Here is a 19216-nt window from a genome sequence, read left to right as displayed (position 1 = left end):
CACAACCCAAAAGAGTGTTTTACAACAGATTTACAAAGCAGCAAGGGCCTATAAAAAATGTCCAGACTGCCACCAACAACATAGCCCACAGTAAGGGACCTAGTTTTGTTATCCTCTACGAATCTGTTTATCACAAGTTCCCATCTCAAGTTCAGTCCTCGTTTTTTGGGTCCTTTCAAGATCACTGGATTGGTCGGTTCCAGACCCTTACAATTATCATTTCCCTACCACTGGTATATTTCTCCTATGGTTCAAGTTTTTTGCACTACAAAAGGCTCATTCATCAGTCATTATACCACCACCCCCATGGGTGGTTTTTGGGTCTCATCAATAAGAAGTTGAGGCATTTCTGGATTGCCAATGAGTTTGGGACAGATACAATATTTGGTGGCATGGAAGGGCTGTGACGCTTCAGAGATATCTTGTGAACATTCTTCATTTGTGAGAGCCCCTGGGTTGGTCAACGAGTTTCATAACAGCTTTCCCATGTAACCAGGCCCACAAGGAATAATAGAGGAGTCTTTGTGGGGAAGTACAGTCAAGAAACAGTATCAGACTCAGGGGTCTCCAGCGGTCAGACCTACAGAAATACATTCTTATCCAGTTAGAACATTTTATTCCAAAGACCCTAACAACTTGCTACAGTGGATAAATGTATGCAGGCCTGGATGCTTTGGAAAACAGGTGGATGGAAATTGGAGAGCCCCTTTAAGGCTGGAGCTGTGAGGCTTAGGTCTGCAGGGCAAGCTATTGCTCTCACTTCTTGGCTGTGAAAGAGAGCACCAGTTAAAATGACAGCAACCATGCAGTACTGTGCTTGGCCATGGCGGTTGTTGGGCTTTATCGACAGTTGACTGCTCATTTGGCGTTCGCTCAAGTTTGTGTGCTTTCTCTTCCCAAGGGTCCTCTTTAACTAGGTGTCACTGTTCTTTAACTGTATCCTGATGGTTGGGGGGATTAGTTGCAGAGCTTCCCTTTATTTATCCTGGTAAGTACTATATTGAATGTTGTGTACTTTTGCAATAGAAACCTGATTGTCTAGTGAGTTTTCACTAATTTAAAATAAGTGCCGAGCCACTTACAATCAGGATCTTACTAATCTCTCTCTTTCCTTGCCCCTCGTCCCTTATTTCCCTGGGTTAGTGTTATCTTCAGGATTGTTGTATATCACACGGACAGTCCACTGTCTTAGATAGAGAAACTAATTCTCCCCTCTCTCGAGAAACCACAACCATTCTTGAATTCTGACACTGGTCTCTTGCCAGGCCTAACACCAAATATCCACCACAGGCGACCGATTCCCAGTAAACATGGCCTTATGGGCACGGTACCTGCACTATGGTAAGGCCCTGCACACAACCCTCCATTGGTAGCCCCCCTGATGTACATGAGGATTGCCTCCAGGCTTTTATACATTCTTTGATTAGTTTCTTTGTAAAGGTTTTAGGATTCGCAGATACAGGTTAAGGATATCAGACCAGTGGACTTATGACAGACTTTCCTAGTTGTCACAAACAGCTAACATGGATTCTTGCAGCTGGCAATGAGTTTTCGGTCCCTTGCCGATTAGGCTGAGACTGGGTTTATAGCCCAAAACAAAATTATGGACCTCAATGATCACAGTGATGTCTGTAAATCTGGTAACAGGATCTGCAACTGCCGAACTCCATGCCAAAATGGACGTCTTTGTTGAAAGTCCAATCACAGGCCTTTTGGGTCCTTGATATGTGTGTTTTGTGACCTAGGTCTACTCACCCTGCCTCGTAACATGCCTTTTTACGATCTATTTTCAGGACAGGGGCATGGAGCACATATGTCCTGTAACGGCAGAGGCAACATTTTTCTTAAAGTTGTGGTCAGAAAATCAGATAATTCTCAGTTTACCCACAATACAGAAAAAGAAAACCTCCATTGCTCCATTGTCCAATGGGATGAGCAAAGCGGCTCCGGAACTGCCGTTACCATTACCCTTTCCGTAGACACATCACCTCCTCCCAGAAGACTGACATCTTGATCGGACCAGCATTCCAGCAAAGGAGGGAGACGGCGGAGGTAACGGATTGACGGTGAGCGCAAGGTACTGCAGACAGGCAGTGATTTGGTGCTTGGAATGCTTTGGAGTGCTTTGGAGTTCCCCGAGCGTCCGAGTATCTGAGGTTAGCGCGGCCGCCGGAGCTTCTGGTGGCGGCCACAGCAAGAGTGTGCCCCCAGTCAAGCGCGGGGGGGCCCGAGCAATTTCGGCAAAGTGGAAAGCCCGTGTTTCGATCCTTGTGTGCCCGGCTTGTCTTCTAATTATCGGCCCACCCGAGCTCACTCCCAGACATCCCCAGACACCCCCCAGTCATCCCCAGTCATCCCCAGATAGAGTGTCTGCAGGAGCAGAGTGGGAGTTGAAGCGGGGGGGTAGGGCCAGGATTAGACACCTGAATCAGAACAGAGCAACACAAGGCTGCAAATAGGCGATAGCAGGTGGGAACAGGCTCACTTGGGGTAACTAGGGGGCATATTGGCTTCTCATTTGCCTCATCACGCCTACTAGCACCCAGCGGCATAAAAGAAGGAGTCGAACAAGGCGTCTAAAGGGAGCAAACACTATAGAAAGCTGCTGAGCACTCCAGCGGGGGGAAAAAAAAATCCAGACAGGAAAATCAGTCAAACCTGTCAAACAGCATTATTAATAAAAATAAACTCAAACAAGGCAATTAAGCAACACCAAGCAATATCAAGCACTGATATATACTGACATATACCAAGCAGGCAACAATCAATCAATAAATCGATCAATCAATCAAATAAAGAAACAATAAAGGAACAATCAGTCAAACCAGTCAAACCAGTTAAACCAGTCAAACAGCAGCATCATAATCCTAATCATCATTTCAATCAACTAAAAATCAAACAAAGCAAATAAGCAATACTAATTGTCAATACACACCAAGCAAGTAGTGCTAAGCAATCGATCGCTCAAGCAGGCTAATAAGCAAGCAGACAATCGCGACTCAATCGCTAGAGCTTCAACAAATTCCCTTAAGAGCGCCATGAGGTCAGGGAAAGTCAGGAAAGAGACAAACAACGTCCCGGCAAAAAGGCGCGGTAGCAGCAAACCTAAGTCCCCAAATGGAACAAATAACTTGCTGTTGGCGCAGGAGCCATCTCCATCTTCACTAGAAAATCTGATTTGTGAAGAGGCCAACTCGGAAACCCTGAGCAGACCAGCTATAAAGGGCTATCAACCTAAAATCTATACAGTCTTCTCATTTTTGAAAGATCCTGGCTCGCTCCTAAGCACCTCAATTGGCAGCCTCAAGGGACTCCCTGCCCCCATGGAACCCGAGAGGAGCAGTCAAAATATCACATCGGTAGGTGAAAACAGCGAAAAAACTAAAAAAAACTGAGAAAGTAAAAACTCAAAAAATTCAACACAAGACGTTACGACACACGATAGAAGTATAAGCGCGGGAGCAGGGCAAAAACAAGGAAGCGGGGGCAGGGCGAGGTTGACGGGGAATTGAGAATACATACACACAAGGAAGGCCCCATCCAAGCCAAAATGATGGATATTGGCGTTGGTGGCAGCAGGGAAAACTGCAAAGTCAATAACAGCACCACAAATAAAAGTAGTTACCCGCTTGAGGCGAAGATAGTAATCAGGCCAACTTTGAAGTCACCAACCACAGCAACAGGGGGCGAGCAAAATAATCAAGAGCACACCAATAATGGAAAATCAGTCCCATCCAGTAATCTTGAGTCACAAATCCTAATACAACCACCAACAAAGGACTCTAATGCTCCAGATCAACTAAGAGCAACACCAGACCCCAATTTCAGCAACCCGGTGACAGCTATCGAAACAGCCCAGGCCCCAGCTCAGGCCCCAGCTCAGGCGACTCAATTAGACCAATTCCACGATTCAGCGGAAGACGGGAGTGAATTAGGAAAAACGTCGAAAAGAGAATATACAGAAGAAATAGACAAGACAGAAGAGATAGAACTTGAGCATGACCAAACGGAAACTTCCAAACTTGAAAATACCCCCCAGCTTACAACAGAGGAGTGGGAGGGGCAAGTAGCATCATACCTCCTAGTTATCCCTCAAGAGGAAGACACCAAACAAGAACCTGAAACTCCCCCAAATATAGAAGAGCTTTCAAAAGGCCGGAGATACTATGGTCATCCTTGTTAAACATGTTACAGTTATCAATAAAGGCAATGCAGTACCATTCGGACAAAATGGATATGCAATTATCCCTCCTAAACATCCTAGCCATTCATGTAGCCAATATCGACAACAAGCTGGCAGACATGAATGGCATGATCAAGAAGGTTCAAGCAGAAACACAAATAATGCAGCCGAGCTGCGCTTGCTATACAATTGTAGACAAACTTACAACGATCCCACAATTACTGGGGGGCATCCTGTCCGATTTAAAAAAGACAACTGACAACGCAAAAAAAGAAGCCAACTCAGGTATTGCGAACGCACCAACAAACCCACACTTTAGCCAGCAAAGTGAACAGCCAGGGAGCTTAAATCTGGCGGATAGGATATACGGTCCCAGTAGTGTTAAGAGTGGGGGAGACCCAATTAGTCCAAATAGCATGGAAAAAATTAAAAACGAATCCTATGCTGCTGTTGCAGGGAAAGTCTCAAAGAAGCCCGCAGAAATACAAAGAAGGGCAACCGACCACTCAGCCCAGCCACAAGTCGGGGCAACAGGGGAAGGTTCCAGAAATCACTATTCTCCAAAGTCCTCATGGACAAAGCATGGGGAAAGGAAGCCCAGAAAAACTCAGGAAACAAAACAGGACGAAAACAAAAAAGGAAAGGGAGAAACAAGACCAGTAACATAAAAGCATTCTTTAAAGTAGTAACCTCGACTACAGAAGTAAAAGAAGAAGCAGAAATAGATAGTCCAACAGCAACTACAACATCACAACCACCGGCCAAGGAAACCGTACAAACAGTACAAAGTCTGAACACCAATTGCACAAGCGATGGTACGAATAGCAAATACCAAACAGAAACTACTCACCGAAAAATTAAACATAATAAAGGAACAAAGTCGGCAGACTGTACAGATCCTTTAAATACAAAAAGCCTGGGAACGTCGCTAGCCGGAAGCAAGGGAGCCCCACTGACACAGGGATCTTTGTCAGTAGTAGATACGGAGGATCGAGACATGTGGGTAGAAGAGCCATCATTCGGAAAGAGATCCGACGGGTCACAGGTCAATCCAGCCACAGAAGAACCTAAACAACGGGACCATAGGCAGGAGGGAGCCGAAAGTGGTATAATTTTACTCATCCCGGAATATAAGTCAAAAGGCAGAGGGGACATCCTCAACCGAGGCAATATTCTACGCTTATTATCCACTATCAGCAACCTGAGGGACATTAGCACAAATGACCTAGAATCTGTGCAGTTTGCACATTATAACTACCTGTCAGATCATGAGGTCACTAAAACAACATGGGCCACGCAGGAAACAGCGGAACGAATTATGGAGATGGACCCGCGCTTCCAAGCATGGGGGATACGCCTAAAAAGACAGGGAAAAATAGGGTATCCAGATCCATTAAGTCAGGCACACAAAGAGAGAGATGATTGTAGCTTCCAAAATAAACAAAAAATAGCTAAAACAGAAAGCGTTCTGAAGGGGGCTCGGAGTTCTTCAATTTCACAGACTGACACCAACTCATTGAGCCCAAGGCAAGCCCAAGGATCTTTTGGTCAAAAGGACTGGAATTGGATAGCAAGGACCATTAATACAAGGGCCTCGAAGACATGACAAAACACGCAACCAAATACCACAACAAAACATCAATTAAGAATATGCGTTTGGAACATAAACGGCGTAGGGAACAAAGCTGACGACACTCAGCTTTTACTCAACTTTAAAAAATTCGACATAATTGCTCTTCGAGAGACCTGGTCAGATAAACCGCATCAGTTACGGGGCTTTAAAGCATACCATCTACCAGCCATAAGAAAGGCCAAATACGGCCACTTAAAAGGAGGCCAAACAACATACATTTCAATCAAGAGTATCAATGAAATAAAGAACAAAGACGCTAAACAGTTAGGCAATAACAGTATAAAAACAATAGAGCTGGACTTAGGGGGAAAAGACCAACACCAAAAGCTAATCTTGCTAAATGTATATTTCCAACCTCGAGAGAAAAAAGCTGGGATGAAACTACTGATAGGAGAAGTAACAAAAATACTGTCAGAGGGAACAGCATCTAACCTCATAGTAACTGGGGACTTCAACATGTACCTTGGAGGGCCCCAGACAAGGGACTCAATGTTAGAAGAGCAGTTTCTGGCATGGTGCATACCACAACAGGAGGCAAGCAAATGGGGCAAACATAACAGGCTATCAAGGGATAGCCTAAAGGATTTAGAACATCTTAATCTGGTGGCTTTAAATGGCCGCTTCACAAACGATAGCCCCCCGGCAGCTACCTTTCACAATCTGAATGTAAGCTCAACCATAGACTTTACATTTTCATCTCTACAATTTTTCGGCAAAGTTTCGGATTTTCGAATAGGATTAATGACAGTTAGCGACCACTTACCGCAAGAGATCACCCTTAACACTCACGGGGTAGCGGTAACTCTGCCAGCAGTAAACCTGGGAGCTTCACTTTCGGTCATACATAAAAGAATAAAATGTAACATGCATAATCTGGAAGGCTTTGAGAAGAAAGCGAACAAATTGTGGGAAATAAGCACTGCGACTCAGACAGACAACTTAAGCCGATGGGAGCTATTTACCAGCAGCCTTGGGACTGCACACACAAGGAAATCAAAGTTCCACACAATAACGGAAGCCCAAAACCAACAAAGCCACAAAAAGTGCTCTCATATGATGGAAGGTCAAGACAAGTTAATAAAACAAAACATCAATCTAAAGTTCCTTAAGAGAAATATTAACAAACTACTGAGGCAATTACACCGAGAAGGACCGGACAATGCTGTCCAAAAAGAACTGCAAAAACTTAAAAGCTTCAAAAAGAAACTGATTTGGAACTTAAAAAAGGAAGCAGAGGATGAGCTATGGGCTAAGTTACTCCACGACGCTAAGGGAAATAACACCAGTAGAAGATTCTGGAAAATGGTTAACAATCTGCAGACCCCAAGAAGACCCAGTATCAACTCTCATCTTACTGAAGAAGTTTGGTATGATTACCTTTTGCTCCACTTTAATATAGTTCCAAAAAACACCACGACGAGGCCACCAGAATCTGACAGAAATACCCTAAATTTCTCTTCAACAGCGGAGACAACTACATTGGTCTTCACAGGCAAACAAATCATAAGTAGGATAGCGAAAGGTAAGACAGAGGGAGCGCCGGGCCCCAATGAAATCCCCCCCATTCTGTACAAACAAAACCCGGAATACTGGGCAGTGGCGCTAGCTCCACTCTACAAACAGATTATAGAAACCAAAATAATTCCTGACTCATGGAAAGGCTCAATAATAGCTCCAATTCACAAGAAAGGCAACATAAACGATCCGAAAAACTACAGATTGGTTGCCTTAATCGATAATGAGGCCAAATATTATGCTGGCTTGCTATTAGAGGAGCTTACAGAATGGGCGAATGAAAATGCCGTGATTCCCATTACCCAGACAGGATTTCGGAAACACATGGGAACAACGACAAACATTCTGGCTTTATCACTTCTAATAGACGCTGTCAAACTCGCCAACCTGCCTCTTTTCGTATGTTTCATCGATTTTAGTTCAGCTTTCGATAATATCAACAGAAAGCTATTATGGGAGAAGCTGGCCAACAGGAATATACCATCAACCCTACTAGCACAATTGATGCTATTACATACGAATACGTGGATACAAATTAAGCTGGGAGCAGGCGATTGCCTGTCAAGGAAAATACGGACAACCAAGGGCCTCAAACAAGGGTGTGTGCTAGCTCCAACCCTTTTTAACATCTTCATGTCAGACCTTTCACAGAAGCTAGACTAAAGTAACGCACATGCTCCAAATTTAGGAGAACTCAACCTCTCGAACTGGATGTATGCAGACAACATCGTGCTTATTAGCCGCACGCTGATTGGGCTACAACGTCTAATCGACACAACATTTAATTATTCGGCAACGAATGGTCTCAGCATTAATCTCTCAAAAACAAAAGCCATGAGAATAAACGCAAAGACGTCTTCACCCAAGTTTTGCTGGCAAATAGGAGGCCTAACACTTGAAACTGTGGAGGAATATAAATATCTGGGCGTAATTATTGACAGAAAAGGCTCATTCCAACCACAGAAAGAAGCAACACAAAGGAGAGGAACCACACTAGCGGTCGCACTGAGGAATCTCAAAAAGAAAGCTGCTGGTCGAAGCTTTACGCAACTATTACAAGTGATTAAAGCAAAATTAACACCGGCCATTACTTACGGGAGCGAATGCCTCAGAGGGAGGGACGTGCAGATACTGGACAATATAACAGCAAGGGCAATGCGAATGATATTCAACCTGCCTAATTATACCTCGCAGGCACAAATAAGGCTTGAATTTGGCCTAAGGAATCAAAGAGTAGAAAGAATGGGCGCTTACGCCAAAAGCTGGCATAAAATACAGGGAGCCAAAGTCTCCAGTTTGAATCACCATCTCTGGAAGGAGTTAGAAAGAAAAAATAAGTGTGCAGCTGCAAATTATCTAAAGCACTCAATAGACTCCTTGAAGATACAAGAAGCCTGGAAGAGCATTGGTTCTCATAACACCTTCAAACGATTAGTAAATAAATCTGTAAAGATCATTTCGCTAGTGGAAGACAAAGCAACACTAGCTAACAGGGCTCACGGCTGGATTGTCATCCAAAATTAAACGAGCAGCACCTGTCAAAGCTACCTAGGAGTTGGTTATACACGGATTACAAAGGAGAAGTTCATACGACTGAGGCTGGGGATTCTTCCATCTCAATACAACCTTCCCCCGTGGAAACGACCCCAAACGACAACAAATTGTCGGCTATGCGGGGACCCAAAAGAGGATATCCTTCACCTAATATGCATTTGTAAAGGACTGGCAAAGGAGCGTAGACTCCATTTAAAACCAGCACTAAAGAAATTGGGAATAAGAACATGTCGGCAGGCGGTCAAAGCATGCATTGACGGGAAAACATCCAACTAGAAAGTCATCTCGTCAAATTTATGGAAAAAGCGGAAAAAAAGCAGAATGCCAGAAGGGAGAGACCGGACGAAGTAAACCCATTAAACATTTGAGCCCAACCACCCCACTTGGCAATGTCAAGGAACAACTCCCTCTATGCAAAGCCTCGTAAGAAATGGCGGTGTTGCTCAAAACAGCCCCAAGAACCTGCAGGTGTGAACATTTTAATATAGACACTTTGGGCATATAATGTTTCATTTTTATCTGTTTCTTGGACAGTGCCAAAGACGCTTAATTTTTTATTTCTTAGAATGCACTTTCTTAACCTTATGAAATTTCGCTTGATGATTTCTTTTTCTTTTTTAATGAAATTTTAACAAACTTATTAGACAAACTGTATTTCAAGGTTGTTTATACGTATTATATGTAGCTGATTGCAATGGTTTTAATTAACTGAGCAATAAAAGAATTACTAACAATGGGATTAGATATTTTTAGTATTTGGGTACAAAGAGGTCTGTGACTCAAAGTCAAGGACCTTGCTCAAATCACAGTCCAGTTAGCTCTAAAATGTAAGTTCTTCATTTCCAACCAAAGGCACTTTTCATTTTCAATTTCTTGAAAACTACTGAATGGATTTACACCAAACCTAATAGAGGCAATTACTTGAGTAAAGTTCCACCTCCAAGCCAAATCTGTTGTAATTCCATTTAGATGCTTATTCTCTATTGAGGAGCAAAGAATCCCATGGGAATTAAAATTGGAAAGGTTCCTTTTGGGATCTTCCATCATGTGCTCATTGTGTGGCAGATCTGCACGAAACTTGCCATGAAGAACATAAAGTGAATGTCCTTGTTTGGATAGGATTGCGCAAATTCATTGAATGATCCTAAAGTTATAAAGAAAGCAGAAATATATTTTTATTATAAAGTCTTGATGACTTAAATTATCTCCCTATTGAGATGATATATCATCTTACCATTAACGTTATATGAATAAACTATAATTCCTGCTGGTAGGTACCTTTTGGCCACAAGTTATAGCCCCCTCCTCCAGTTGTTTTTCACAACCAGGCAGATATTTTTTGATATTCTGCTTTGTGATTTTGTCTTATTGATTATTATTGTTTATTTGTTGCCTTCAGAGTACAACCCATACTGTGTTGATCCTTTTTCTACTTAACAGCTTCCCTGCTAATAAGTCCATAAGTAGATACTTCACTGCAAATTCAGTCGCTGTGTTCTAGAAGTAAGTCCCTGGAGAGTAGTTGACAGGAGGGCGTTTAACCTGCGTTATGTGCACACTTTGCTTGTTCAAGAGCACCTCAGATGTGGGGTCACTTGACCGGGATGAATTCTATTTTTTATCCAGCCACTGGAGCAGTCAGCTTAGGACTGAGCATTTATAAGTCACTAGACTTTGTAGACTGTACAGATATGGGCTATGTGCAGTTTTCAATATACCAAAATGTATTATACTTCATTTCATGTACTTCTGCTTGGACACATTGATGAGTATAGAATATTGTGTGAGTGTCACTTCAGAATATAGTGGGATGAAGGAATGTCTTCTGTAGCTTCTGAATTGTGACACTCAACAATATTTTATAAGTTTGTTACCATCTCTAATTTATTTCCGGATGCATTTGATTGTTATTTGCACATATTGTTATTTTTCACAAAATAAATGTTTTCTAATTAGTCTTTTTTCTTGATTGAAATACATGCAGGCAATGTATTTTGAAAGACTTTTCAGTATGTAATTGCAGAGGGTTGCTGTGTTTTCTATGGTAAATAGGGCACAATGCACTGCTGTTTTTTATGCTTTGCTAAAGACCAGAGAGGTTGAAATGCATTTATATATATATGTTAGAGAGAGAGTGAGAGCGAGAGAGAATGAGAGATAGAGAGAGAGAATGGGAGAGAGAGAGAGAGATACATAGATACATGTATCACATACTTTGCAGGCTTGGCGTGCTGCATAAATTATGCATAGAAGAGCAGGGAACACTGGGTAGTTCCAAGTTTTGGTACAGAGCAGCTATTTTTATGGAACACTCTACAACGCCTCCGACACTCCAGATCTGCTCACCTCAAACATCTATTTCTCTAGCAGAGATTTTAAGCATGTGATAAGCGCAGTGCCATCTATGCCAAGTTAGAAAGTGATAAAGCCTTTTGCATTTTTACAGCAAGTTTTTAGGCATTGAATTACCAAGTGCCCTCCACACCCAACTTAAAAGTGGCAAAAGACTTTGAGAATTTAGGCACAGTGCTGCAGCTCTCGATTTGTAAAATACTGTCAAAGCCAACCAGGATTGAATTTAAAAAAAATGTACACATGTGTTTAGCCCTGGTGAGAGCTCATCAGAGAGGTGCCTGAATGCCTGGCTGTAAAATTGTAAAAGGCTTTGGGCCTGATTACGATGGTGTTAAACTCGCCACCGGCCAGCTGCCGGTGGCGGGTTCACCGCCATCGTAGGCCATTCCCCGCCTGCCAGATAAGGATGGCTGGTGGCGTGCTGGCGGGCGGAAAGACCGTCCGCCACGGGTCCAACAGAGGCAATCATTACAATTGCCTGTCAGACCAACCCGCATCCCTAGAATGGTGATGGTGCCTAGCAGGCACTGTCCGCCACATTAAGATGTTGCATCCCTGCCAGCCTTTCCATGGCAGGGGATCCACAATGGAAAGGCTGGTGGGATTTGACTTTGGGGGCCCGTTGCATGCCCTCCCTGGACAAGGGCCCTTTTGTTTTGCTTTTGGGGAGCAATTATCGTGCCCCCATACATTTCCCTGCACCATGTGGCAGGCACAGCATGGTGCCTGCCACGTAGTGCAGAGAAAAGAAAAACATGCATTTTCAACATTGCAACGGGTGCTGCAGACAGCAGCACCTACCGCAATGTTAAAACTGCCGTTTGTGGCCGCCGTGGTGGTGGTGGCCGCATTGTAATTTGATGTGCGGGACTGCAGTCTTATAGGCGGGTGGTCAAAATCCCCGGGACGATGGCATAAGGACTTAAGTTTGTCTGCCATTGTAATCAACCTCTTTGTCGTTTTCGAGTTCGAGGTGAACTTGGGTTATGGGCCAGCCTACACTGATTACATGAGATATGGCCCATGAGGCAACTTATGCTATTATCATTTTTTTCCTTTTAATTATTGTCAGCTTTAAAATGTTCAACAAAGCAGTTGGTGTTTTACAGCCTTGAATGGAATACCATCTGCTTTAGCAAACTGGAAAAATACCAAGACAGAACTAGATGTTGTTTTTACATAAAATGTGATTGAAGCATTAAAAAAAAGAAAAGATTGCCAAAGAACAGTCTATTTCTTATAATCTACTTAAACTAATTAAACTGCTAATTGTAAAACAACCGTACTTCTATGTGGAGAAAATAAGCGAAACAGAAAAAGTTGTTGTCCCTGTTGTATAGTTTTCCAGGCACATAACCTCAGATAGAAAATAACTAATTGTTTGCCTTGATGGGCTGGATTCTATGAAGCCTAATAATCAAACATATTTCTCTAAACACCCCCACACTGATGTTTAACAATAACACTTATTCATAATTTCCTCTACTTAGACACGCCTTTTGACATGCGTTTAACCATGTTGTGTTTTAGATTTGAAAATTGGGAAATTGGGAATTGCATTAGTGTGCAACTATATCTGGATTGCCCCTAGTTTACCCCACAAACCTTCATCAAGCTAGACTTACCATCAATCAATCAATCAATCAATCAGGATTTGTATAGCGTAGCTGCTTCACCTGTGAGGGTGTCCAGGTGCTGTGGGTTCCTGCTCTGGTTTACGCTGCCAGTTCCTTTTGGTTTGATAGCGAAGGTCTTGAGGTCCTTCCTGAACTCTCACAGCAATAGAGCTACTCTGAGACATAGGGGGAGGGTGTTCCAGGTCTTAGCCACCAGGTGGGAGAAGCTGCTTCTAGGGAGCGGGATCTTGTATGGTGTTCCCTCCTGGTAGATTGGTGGAAATTCACTCATTTGTTGAGGTACGCCGGTCCTTCATTGTGTAGTGCCTTGCAAGCGTGGATGAGCAGCTTGAACTGCACCAAAGAGAGGGGCGTCATTTCGTCCCTAACCAGCTGCACAGCTCAATGAGCGCCATGTTGGCATTCATCTATCCTTAACTTTCACCAATTTTTTCAATTTATTCCATCTCGTTTTCAGCTTTTCACGTCCATATACTCTTAAGCCGCCCACACGTGGACTAATATGCAATTTTCCAGGTTTCTGATGCTCAAAATGTGTCCATCCGGACCTCTATATATAAACACGACTGAAGCAATGATTCGTCAGAGGCAGTGTTTAATCATTCATAAAAACCCAATGCATTTCGGGCTGCACTCGCCCTTCATCAGAGGTCACTGCCACAGGCGTTTAAAGTCAGCCATCCGTTTCTAGTGGTACGGATGGCTGACTTTAAACGCCTGTGGCAGTGACCCCTGATGAAGGGCGAGTGCAGCCCGAAATGTATTGGGTTTTTATGAATGATTAAACACTGCCTCTGACGAATCATTGCTTCAGTCGTGTTTATATATAGAGGTCCGGATGGACACATTTTGAGCATCAGAAACCTGGAAAATTGCATATTAGTCCACGTGTGGGCGGCTTAAGAGTATATGGACGTGAAAAGCTGAAAACGAGATGGAATAAATTGAAAAAATTGGTGAAAGTTAAGGATAGATGAATGCCAACATGGTGCTCATTGAGCTGTGCAGCTGGTTAGGGACGAAATGACGCCCCTCTCTTTGGTGCTGTTTAACATGGGTGCCATCATGGGCTGGCATCGCACCAGTTTGCACGCTATCAAAAGAAATAAATAAAAAGAAAAAGTCTAACAAATGATCGATTCAAGGTGTGCATCCCATCCCTACCAATTGAGCAGCTTGAACTGACTTCTCTTTATGACTTGTAGCCAATGGAGTTTCCCAAGGAGAGGGTTGATGTGTGTCTGTCTGGGGAGGTTGAGGATGAGTCTGGCTGCTGTGTTCTTGATGTTCTGGAGTTTCCTCAAGAGTTGGGTGGTGATTCCTACATAGAGGGATTTGCCATAGTCGAGTCTGCTAGTGAAGAGAGCTTGCATGACAGATCACCTGGTGTTAGATGGGAGCCATATGAAGACCTTCCTGAGCATTCATAGGGTGAGGAAGCAAGCAGAAGAGACAGCGATGACCTGCTTCTTTATGGACAGTTGGCTGTTGAGGATGATGCCGAGGTTGCAGGCGTATTTGGTGGGTTTGTGGGTATGGTCCAGCCCAGGTGGCCACCTTTTGTTGTTCCATTGGGTGTCCTTCCTTTCCCAAAGATGAGAAACTAAAACGTGTGGAGGGATGGGCAGTAAATATCACAATACTGGAGGGTAATATCTCTTTATTCACAGGACTCCAAGCAGCAACTCAATGATTACAGCAGCAGCAATTTTGACAGCGTCACAGTTACATGTTGGCCCAGGATATGAGTTCCTGGCAATGTCCTTCTCACAAGCTACTGTCTCTGAGAGCTGTTTTTTCACCACTAAGACCATTATATTGTTCCCTATACGGCCCAAACTTGCAAACTATATTCATCACAGCCAAGAATACACATTTGCTCTCAAATTTCCACAAGAGCATTCCAATGTCCTTTTGAAGGTTTTAGAAGTTTGTATTACACTTAAGGAAAATCTGTCACCAAATATTGATGTTTCAGAGTAAATGTGTTAAATAGATTTAAAAATATGCAGTTGACTTTAGGATTAATATGTGTCTTCATACGATCTTGAATCATTGGCTTTCGAAGATCACCATACAGTTTGCATTTAACTTGTTTACCGATCATACAGGCAAACTATAATGATAAGATCAACTATTGGGGTCACTTTAATCTCATTTGGGTCTTAGTCCAGCCAAGAACTACAGATAGACTTTGGTCCATATTTGAGTGTCAATTTCCAATCACTGGTATTTAACAATAAACCCAAAGTCTTGCTATATCCCTTTTCTATCACAAGCTTCCGATTCTATAGAACGTTTGTGTATTTCAGAGGGGATGCATCCCATTTCCAGCAGCGTAATCTTTGCATCTAATGAGACTGTTATTCCTGTAACCACTTGTATATTATACAGTTTTCAAAATATCTCTGAAAAGTGGGCAGGTTCAAAGAGTATGACACAGTATTATGACCGAGATGCAAGCCCTCAGACCTTTATCATTGTCCATCTTTACTATTAGAAATTGCAAAAAGTGTGTATAATGTTGCCTAGGTCGAATTTTATATGGTAGAAGTCAAAAAACGGACCACGCTGCTACCTCCCTCAGGTAGGCTAATGTCTTCTCTCATACAGAGTCAGGACCTACACACAAATCTGTCACCCATTTTGTTTAGAGGTCTTCTAGAGTATGTATATTTAGAGAGTTGTGTTAACCTGGGGCAAGGCTTTACCCTTTAATGAACTTTCAAAAGGTCTGTATGCCAAAGGTTAATCCCCTATATTTCCCCTCTATGTTCATAAACTGGATCTGCACATGAGTAACATTGGAGCTAATCATAGGTGTCTGTCTCTTTCAGCTTATATTCTCTCGAATGACATCAGACCCTTCACAATCCACACTCCAAGTGTCCAAAGGTCACTCAATGTCAAGATTGAGTTTCCCTACCATGAAACAAAAGCTTTTTGAATCCAGAGATCTGGCGGTAGCCTGCTGCAAGAAAGATGAGCGTTTTTAGTAAATATTCTATCCCACTTTAAATATTTCCATTCTGCTTTCCATTGCAAGGTGAGTATCATTGTAGTACTTACCATTGTATGTAGCTTGCAAGTATCCATCTTCTTCCATTACATGTCAATCTATATCAAGGAAGGTTCTTGAAGCAACACAAATGACTATTCACTTAATATCATTAGTTCAAAAGCCAAAGAATATCTTTTAATGTGTGTTAGATGAACTAATCCATCATACACTCTCCACTGTATAGTGGTTAGTAAGATATTTAGAGATTCATCACCCCACATTACAATCTGTAAGACTTCGATGAATTTCCAACTGATATTTTAGCAATCAATATCAGAGTGTTTCTCAGCTACATATATCAGCCTGGGTATGGTTAGAGAAGAAGTTTGCATCAATGTGAAACATCTGTAATGAACTGATCTAAGTAGGGCAATAAAAGAAGCTTGCACCAATATGCAATATTTGATATGAACTGCTCCAGCATCTTCATCAGATTCATTGGCAACTATTTTTCCCTAGAAATAATTACAAATATCCCCAGGTACCTAAAGCCTTAATGATTCATTCGAGAGGACAGTTAGCAAACAACCTGGGACTCGATGGTGTTATTGAGTAGAAGATCAATGTTTTGCAAATAGTTGAGATTACTAATCTTTTACCAAATAGAAACCCACTAAGCTTAACATATCTGTTTTCCTAGAGCATTCAGTATGAAATAAGCAAATAAGGATAAACTTTGTTCAAAGTACTTGATGAGAGGAGTCTTCTAAGAACTGTGTCCCTTTGGACCCAGCACCATATTTTCCTTAGATAAAGAAAAAAGCAGCGTGGACAGGAAATGTTGCCCATTAATCTTGTCCCTGGCCAAACGTTCTCTATAAAACAGTTTGATCCACAAAACGTATCTTAAACCAACATGATTGTGACTGTTGGCATGAACAACAGCTGCCTGTCCTTAAGGGTAGAGGGGCCCACTCTCCACCTTTTATCAGAGATGAAGAGAGCCCGACAGACAATCTTTAAGTGTGTGTGTGTGGAGCAACTTTAATACCGTCTTGCTTTTAACCATGTGGGTGAAGTCGATCACATTTAGTGAGATCACTGTTAGTTGGCATGGTGTAGACATTCACATTTTCTTGTTTAACTTGTATTTTAATATTTGTGGGTGTTCTGGCTGTTAAGAGGTTTAAGAGTTATTGGTTCTCTGAGTGCCTAATGTGCTTTGGGTGTTCTGTGGTAATTTTAGAGAGTCCATGTTAGATGTGCATAGGTGAGAAGATGTTCCTCTCAAAGATCTTTATGGTGTCGTGATTCAATAAGTATGAAGATGGGGTGAGTTCAAATGAGATGTCACAAAATCTATTGCTGATAGGGGTGGGACGAAGAATTCCGCACCGCTGACAGATCGCAGAGTTTTGCCCACTTAATGCGGAATTCTGAAAAACTCAGAGAAGTGACACGGCTCGCCAACGGTAAGATGGTGAGCGCTTGCGAGAAAAAATAATGCGCTAGAACTCGTACTGGCGAGATTTCTCATCACAGGCAATCGCCGCAGTTCACAACGGCTTGACTTGAAAAATATGCCATTCAGGTTGAGGAAGCTACTGCTCGAGTAGAATGTCTACTCGAGCAGCAAAAAGCAGCAGCACCCTCCGGCACAATGCATAGTGCCGTTCGTGCTTTTTTGTATAGCACAGGACATACTCTAGGCACTAAAAATCAGTGTGAGCAGCATGACTTAGCAGACTCCGCTGCTGGCAGAACTTGGACTTAACTGTGTCCCGCGGAGTAAAACTCTGCGACCTCCACCCAGGCTTACTTGCCATGTGGAATATTTTTCTCCCAGTAGAAGCCTGCTGTTTTAGTCTGGGGAGTTATCATGCATCGAGCCAAAAAGGCTGAATAGAATTACACCAACTTTGGCAAAAATCTAGATCTTGATACAGAAAGTGTGATTTGGTGTAAGACTCTTCAGTACTTTTTGGGAAATGAAGCTTCAAAATGTATAGATATCAAGCAATGCAATGCAGAGTGCTCACAGCACAACATTTGATTGGCTGGCCAAACATGAAGACAAATTTGTGGCCTCCACTTTAGGGTTCAAGGACATGGTTCCTCTATCCTGAAAAACTAACAAACTAACAAACTAATCGCAGGGTCCCAGTGGGGTTAACATAAAAAAAAAAAAATTGGGCTACAAAACAAAAATTTTAATTGATGAAAATGTACTCTTTGAATCAATCGATTATTCAACACTAGGAACAGAGTATATTAACTTATGTATATCATGTATATTTAGAGCAAATGAGTGATGATTTGATAAGTTTTCAGGATTTGAACACAGAGAAGTGCATCAGAGAAAAATTTGATTCTAATGATATTTTACAAAAAAAAGATTTTGTCACAGATATGGCATCAAACAGTGGTTTTAAATTGAAAAGTGTATTTAATGCCCAAATTCCACATGATGCTATAGTTTTTCTCTGTGAGTTTTTGATTACTGAATTAAAATCATTGAGAGATGCAAATATCCAAATTGATGACAATCTAATGCCTGTACTTCAATCGACCATACACTCACTCCAAAATAACCCCATTATCATCATTAAACATTCTGCCAAAACAGTAATGTGGTTATCATGGATATGGAATACTATAGGGCAGAAGCACTAAGACAGTTGGCTGACACTAAGGGGCCTATTATGATGGTGATCGGAAAGCCTCCGACCGCCATACTCGGTTTCAATTCTGACCGGCTGATTATGATGCAGCCGATCGGAATTGAAACAGGCCAGTCATTCCGGATGGCTTCCGATGGTCTCAAGGAGCCCATTGACTAGTCAGAACCGGCTGGTAATCCCAAAGGGCCTGCCTTTCCGCCCTTGGGATTATGATGCACAGTTTCTGGCATGGTTTCCATGTAGGCCTGTCCAGCATGGAGCCATGTCAGAAAGTGTGTTTGGTGGCCCCTGCAAGCCCTCCTTGTGTGCGAGGCCTCTGGTTGGGGGCCGAGGGTGATCCTTTCTCCCTGTGACAGGCTCCTTGAGGTGCCTCCCACAGGGTGCAGGGATAAACCGCACATCTCATTTCCCTATTGCCGTAATGCATGCTCTCATAGGGAAATATTGGAATGCAACTGAACAATGTTCAGTTGCATCCTAATGAGGCGGATGGGACCGCCAACCGGGTTTCTCTCAGTCCCATGTACGAGAGGGTGTTGGGCGAAAGCTTCCACCCGACATCAAAATCGGCCCCTAAGTGTTATGATGTCATCACCCACTACAAACAAAAAGATACCACACATACGTATCACAATCACCAATGGGAATGGAAAAATA

The sequence above is a fragment of the Triturus cristatus genome, chromosome 10 (assembly GCF_964204655.1).
Source record: "Triturus cristatus chromosome 10, aTriCri1.1, whole genome shotgun sequence".
Classification (NCBI taxonomy): domain Eukaryota; kingdom Metazoa; phylum Chordata; class Amphibia; order Caudata; family Salamandridae; genus Triturus; species Triturus cristatus.
This window is presented reverse-complemented; position numbering follows the sequence as displayed.